The sequence below is a fragment of the Cuculus canorus genome, chromosome 26 (assembly GCF_017976375.1).
Source record: "Cuculus canorus isolate bCucCan1 chromosome 26, bCucCan1.pri, whole genome shotgun sequence".
NCBI classification, from domain to species: Eukaryota; Metazoa; Chordata; class Aves; order Cuculiformes; family Cuculidae; genus Cuculus; species Cuculus canorus.
Window position 1 is genome coordinate 3,728,312 of NC_071426.1, and position 6,790 is coordinate 3,735,101.

The 6,790-nt window shown below is 43.5% G+C and overlaps 1 long non-coding RNA gene across 1 annotated transcript in view; it reads left to right on the plus strand.

Moving 5' to 3' along the window:
• Positions 1 to 6,790, plus strand: part of LOC128849207 (uncharacterized) — a 37,609-nt gene that overhangs the window by 9,365 nt on the left and 21,454 nt on the right. The gene's annotated exons all lie outside the window — the stretch shown is intronic.

Below are 6,790 nucleotides of genomic sequence, written 5' to 3' on the forward strand. Positions count from 1 at the left end.
TTCCCCAAGAAACCTTTATGAGCAGGGTTTGTCTTGTTGGAGTAAGGAAAATTTAGCTCAAAAGGAGCTGGGGAACCTTGACTATATAAAAGAAGGGTAAGAAGACTGTACTGTTAGCTCGTTGCAGGAAAATTAACCCTAATTCTGTCACGTCAGTCAGCATCTCCTTGGCCTTCCCAGTTATTTGCAAGCATTTTCTGCTGGTTTGAAATTGAGGTTCTCTGGACCTTCCTCCCTACTCATACCTGCCTGGCTTGCTCTGGCTTTTCCCTGCTCTCTGCAACCGTTCTGCAGGAGTCACCCATTGTAGGTACCTGTTCAGGGTGAGCCTGTGGATGCCTGGGTTAGCCTATACATGCCTCAAGCACCAGGAAGGTAGATTTTCCTCCCCGTAGGTTGCCATTGCTGCTTGTGGGATCAGAAATAAAAGCTGGTAGCAAAGTTTATAGTTTTGAACTGCCGGTGTAAATCAGTTGGCCCAGCACAGACAGTGAAGCAATGTGTTGGTGTAAAATTGAACGGCAAACAGACTGGGGGCACTTCCCTGTCTCATCTGACTTGTTTTTTCCATCTTTGTGAATTAAAGTAGCATCGCTTTCTCTTCCCAACTCTACTGTGAGATCCTCTTCTTGCCCCAGCTTTGCTCCCAAACTTGCAGACGCGAGCAGACCATGAGATGGCAAAGCTGCGCAGAACATGCCCAGCACAGTTCCCGTGGCTTAATGTTTTTTTATTGGCCAAATTTCTGTTTGCCACCTGCTTTAATGGATACTGAACTGTATTTTTATACATAGCTTCCAGCAAAACAAATGTCCCCAGCGATGTGAACGCTGGGTTCTGGAGTATTTAGGCATGATCCTTTTGCACCACCAGGAAAGGGCATATGATTCTTACAAGCCCCTGGAGCTTTTCAATATGTCCAGATCCATATGTAAATATAACTTGAGATGAGATTTATATTCAGATCTTTCCCGGCGAAACCAGCAGATACTCCAGGCATGTTACAAATGAAACAACAGCTCAACCAAGCCTTGTAATTTAATTTAACTGCTTCTTTTTGGGTATGTGTCATGCATTCAGAATTAGGCAACTGAATTACCAATCAAATGTTCTTTGGATGTAACAACATAGCGAAAGGCATAGAAGTGTCTTAAAATAGCTTGCTAGCAAGTACATGGAACCCATTCTTTTGGCGAAAGGAGGAGGCGATTTATGGGTCTGGATTCAGTGCTCATAAATAAGTACATGTTCTTTTTTTCTTTGCATTGGCACATTTTGAGCCTTTCAGATTTGCCATGCACTTGTAAGTTCTCATGTAACTATTCATGTAGATGGGAATGCAGAGGCTTTTTTTGAGGGACAGGAATTTATCCTATTTGAACCGACACAAGTTCACTGTTAACCTTGCAAGGAAATTCCTCCTAGCCTGGTTGTTTTAAATTTTCCTGCAAAGCTTGTCCTGTTCTACCATCCTGAGACCAGACAAGGTGCTGTTTTTCACTGACCCTGTTCTAAATATTATTTTCCTTAATGGCAGCACCAGCAAATGAGTTAAAGTGAACAACAGTTTTAGCTTATTGCCTCTGCATTTTGTGATATTTGCTAGCAGCAAAATGCCGTTCTTGAAGTGGGTAAGTAATAGCATTGAGTCTGGAGTGGAGGAAAGACAGACAGACCAGCAGAAACACACAATCTGGTTGTTAAAAGCAGCTGCCTCAGCGCAGGTCACCATGCAGTAGTGCCTGGTCTAAAAAAAAATAGACTGAAGATACCTTTTCCCCTGTTGGAACTGGATGATCTTAAAGGTCTCTTCCAACCCAAACCTTTCTACGATTTTGTGGTTATGCTGCGATGGGATTCTGAATGAAGAATATTGAAACTGGAAAAGAGAGCTGCTTTTCTAAGAGTATAGAGAAATGTAAAGCAAATGGAATAGGAGTAACAATAATAATAATGATAATAATAATCCCCAAAGCTAAACCCATTCATCTCTGAAATGGATCTATCTCAAGATCTTTGAGAAAACTTTATTTCTTTGGCTGCTGCACTGGGTAACGTTATGTGTGAGGAACAGGCTGGTTTCTCCAAGAAATCCACAATGTGTTAAAAAATCCACAATGGGTGTGAATACAAATGAAAAGTTGTTGGGTTTATGTGTGGTTTACACTCTTTCCGGTGTTGACTGTCTCCTCCCGGCATGCCAGAACATCTCTTTCAGAAATGCCAGTTTTCAGAACGGGAAGAAGCTTTCTGTGAGCTCCCCTTTACCTTATCCATTTGGAGTTCAGTTGTGGGATATTGCTGGCCTGGGCATCCTCAGACTATAAAAGCCGCTGAAAGAGGTTCTCCCCTATTGCAAAATAGCTGATTATCTCTAATTCTTAGGATGAAAATGGAGTAAATAGAAATGTTAGGAAGAGTTCGGTGTCTTAGGAGAGGGGATCAGTGACTGCTGAGTTTAGCAGTACTGCTTGTACCCAACAGATTTGGTTTGTCCTCTCTTTTACCAAGTGCTCACGGAAGGAAATGCTTTTAAAACCTAAGCCTCCCTGGTAATATTCTTCCTGCCTGCCCCCTCCTCCATTCCATCTCCGGATATAGCACCATTAGCTTGAGATTTTTATGACTCTCAAGGGAAACAGAACATTCCTGAAAGTGAAGTAGCATATTGGAGTCCCTGAGCTGGAGTTTGGATAGCACGGCCTCTCTCAAGGATAAATCATGGGAGCTGCCAACACAGGGCATATTTTGTTAAAGAGCCATAGGGCCAATAAACATTGATACTGTTACTTGATTCACTAATAAATAGTAAATGTTTCATCTTGAAGCAGCTCGGTCTGATTTGCAGCAGCAACTTGGTGGTAAAGAAGCATCACAACTGAAGGCAGGTAGTGTTAGCAAAGCCTAACTTCTTGTGAAGGCTTCGTTTGCTGCCTGCTGCCTCCAGCTCAGCAGCTCTAATGAGAAAAAAAAGACCAGTAAAGGAAGAGGTGGCAGCTCTTCCTCTCTAGGTCAACAGCCAACAACACAATGCGATTGTGAATTTTAATAATAGAATCATAGAATCACCAGGATGGAAAAGACCTCTTGGATCACCTGTCCAACCATTCCTGTCTGCCACTAAACCATGTCCCTGAGCATCTCATCCACCCGTCTTTAAAACACCTCCAGGGATGGGAACTCGACCTCTTCTCCAGGCTAAACGGCCCCAGGTCCCTCAGGTGCTCCTCATAACCCTTGTGCTCCAGATCCTTCACCAACTTCGTTGCCCTCCTCTGGACATAATCCAGCAGCTCAATATCTTTTTTTTTTTTTGAGCTGGGGGCCCAAAACTGATCACAGGATTCAAGGTTTATCATTACATGATAAACTAAGGCAGCTGCGACAGATCACTGGTAGCCTGTCCAGACAGTGGCTCTCAATCTGTTGTATTTGCTTCATACAAAAGGTGATGACAACTGCGCACCTGGGCCAAATCTGGAGAATGGTGTTAGACACGATGCTGAGGAGGAAAAAACCTTTCCCCAAGGCCTTTAGTCAATTCTGCACCTTTCTGATAAAGATCAACTGCTGGTAATTGCATTACCTGAACCTGTGAGTTTAAAGGAATACCTGCTTGGCTCGCTCACCACTTCAAATAACGACAGGAGTTTACAGTGATAGCATTAGGCCAATAATAAGCTGAAAGAAAACCTGGATGTTTTCTGGCTCTCGCTTCTCCTGTAATTGCCAGCATGGTGTCACTTCTTGCCGTAAAAGTGTGTGAACCTCAATAAAGCTCCTGAGTGCTTTGACTTTTGCCTGCAGCTGCATTAACAAAACACGAGCCACAGTGCTGAGATTTTTATCCTGCTGGCGACTATGATTAAAACTGTCATAAGATCTCTCGCGGGGCATGAATCTTTATGAAAAAGAACCCTGGATGGTTCTTGAGACCATGAGCAAAATTTCTCTGGGAGATGAAGCGATCCCATTAGCACCACTCAGCCATGGAGTGTTCAACACCAGACAGAAAAATGTGGTTGTGCTGACTGTGCTGCTTTGGCCAAAGTCATATTTGAGCAGGAATATTCTGCCTCTTGAAGTTCTCACTGATGAAGGAAATAACTATTTGTTTATCAAAGCTATTGTGTGATGTTAATGTAGATACTAAACTAGATGTGTCCTTTCACACCAGAGTGGAGGAGGACTTTATTAAGAAATGCTTCTAAAAGCACTTGGTGATACTTCAATTAAGTTTACAGCGTGAATAGTGTTTTGCCCCATGCCTGGAGATGTTCAAGGCCAGGTTGGATGGGGCTTTGAGCAACCTGATCCAGTGGGAGGTGTCCCTGCCCATGGCAGGGGGTGGAACTGGATGGTGTTTAGGGATTCTTCCAGCCCAAATCATTCTGTGATCCTATGATTCTGTTTAGGGTGTTTTAACTACTGCAGTATCTTATAACAGTATATCCTGTGACGGTAAGGAAATCCAGAGCAAATCTGGGATTTGTTGATGGATCACTTATAAAATCTAAAACTGTTTTACATTATTTGTTTACACCTTATTTGTAATGCAAAGCACAGATGTATGTTGAAATTAATGTGTGGAACAGAGCTGGGGAAAGTGGAAACACTGCTTTTTCTCTTGGTTATGTAACTTTGGAGGAAATGAAGGACCTCCTGAAGGCTCTTGCATATTTTTTTTCACCCTGATGGCTCAAGACAGAGAAGTAATCCATAGTACCCTCAGAAGTAGCCCTGAGCAGAACTTGGCAGTGAAGTATTCAGCTATGCTGGTCAGGATATGAGTGAAAGCTGTACCTTTCACCTTCACGCTTAAAACAGGCAGAGACAGCAACCTACTGGCTCTGCTTCACTGTGCCATTACATCAGCAGTAACTCTGTCCTACCTTGCCCATTACAAAAAGGGGTGCAATGAGGACAGTTTGTTGATCAGACTGAGTGGACAGAAGCTGCTGGGAAACTACCAAAGACATCTTAGGGACCAGAAAGGGGTAGGAAGTTTATTCCGAGAGAAACACAAGTGGAATTTGCCGAATTCATGTACTTGTAATGAAGCGAAAGAAACGCGCAAACAGGTTTTATTTTTTTCCTGTCAGATGTCAGCTTTTCAAAATCATCGATGGTATTTTATGAGTCTCAGCATTCCTGGGACAGTTGGGATATATCACATCCATTATGCAGAGAGGAGTTTAGACAGTGTGAATGCATTGACTTGCCTAAGGTCAGAAAATCCTGACATGGTTAGGGAAATAAAACCCATGGCCAGTATCTCAGAAAATGTAACTCCTTCCTCTCCTCACCCAGCAGGTTTGCAGGAAGGGAGCATGTCCTGTAACTGAGGGAGAACTAATAGCCAGACGCTAAGACAGACAGATGTAGGCCTACGTAATAGCCAGACTAAGACAGAACTAAGACAGACTGATGTAGGCCTACATAATCGTAACTGATCTGGATTTGTCTTATAAATCCAAGCAAAACTTTCCTAGTGTTGATTAAAAATAACTCTATTTCTTTTATCTGGAGAAGAAAAAGGCTCCAGGGAAACCTTAGAGCAGCATTCCTATATGGAAAGGCACTCCAGGAAAGCTGGGGAGGGGCTCTGGATCAAGCAGTGCAGGGATAGGATGAGTGGAGTGGTTTTAATCTGAAAGAGGGGAGATCCGATAAGATTTTAAGAAGAAATGTTTTGGTGGGTGGGGAGGCCCTGGCCAGGTTGCCCAGAGCAGTGTTGGCTGCTCCATCCCTGGAGGGGTTCCAGGCCAGGTTGGGTGGGGCTTGGAGCCCCTGATCCAGTGGGAGGTGTCCCTGCCCTCAGCAGGAGGTGGGACTGGATGGGCTGTGAGGTCCCTTCCAACCCAAACCATTCTATGATTCTGTGATCTGATGGTAAATCTGATGGTCACAAAGGCATTCTGACACTAAGTTATTACTTATACTTGCAACATCTTTCATGTCCCTCTGCAAGTTTAGTAGGGAATTCTTTAGAGCAAACTCTGTATCAGGCAATGACCAACTCTTGGTTCATAGCTGAAGCTCCCAGTCTCTACTGCAGTACAAAGTAACACAATGTAAATGCGTATTGTAAGGCAGAGGAAGAACAGACCTCCAAAAGAACCAGGAGAGCAACTATTTTGTTTTTTCTTCAATTACAGTTTTTCTCCAGAGCTTCCCTGAGATCAAGGAGGAAAGTTTGAGGTGTTTCACCAGCAACAGCTACAGCTGGGGCTTTCTTGGTTCCCAGGGTATCAGCTGTTTTGGAAATGTCTCTGTCTCAGTTTTCCATTTGTAAATCACGGAAATAATAATTCAGCACTGTCTTTCCCCAAAAGGATTTACATTCTTGGGTTGATGGGGATTGTTCTCTTGATATTTGTTTATACGGAATACAGCAAAATGAGCTGGATTTCCTCTGGGATGTGGTGGTTTACTGTAAGCCAACTGAATAAGGTAAAGACCTGGGGCCCAAAGGAACTTTTCAATCTCTTTTTCAGAGTTTTTGAAGAGCTTTACTTTAATGTTTTACAGTAGAAGCACAAGTTTGGTTCCTTTATTCTCCTTGTACCTTACTCCTGCTAAAACCCACTGAGATCAGCACTGTTGGCAGGAATCTACCTCATCCTCTGCCTGAAATGTTTTTTGAAAGGGAGATGTCATAGAATCATGGAATGGTTTGGGTTGGAAGGGACCTTAAAGTTCATCCATTTCCACCCCCTGCCATGGGCAGGGACACCTCCCACTGGATCAGGGGCTCCAAGCCCCATCCGACCTGGCCTTGAACCCCTCC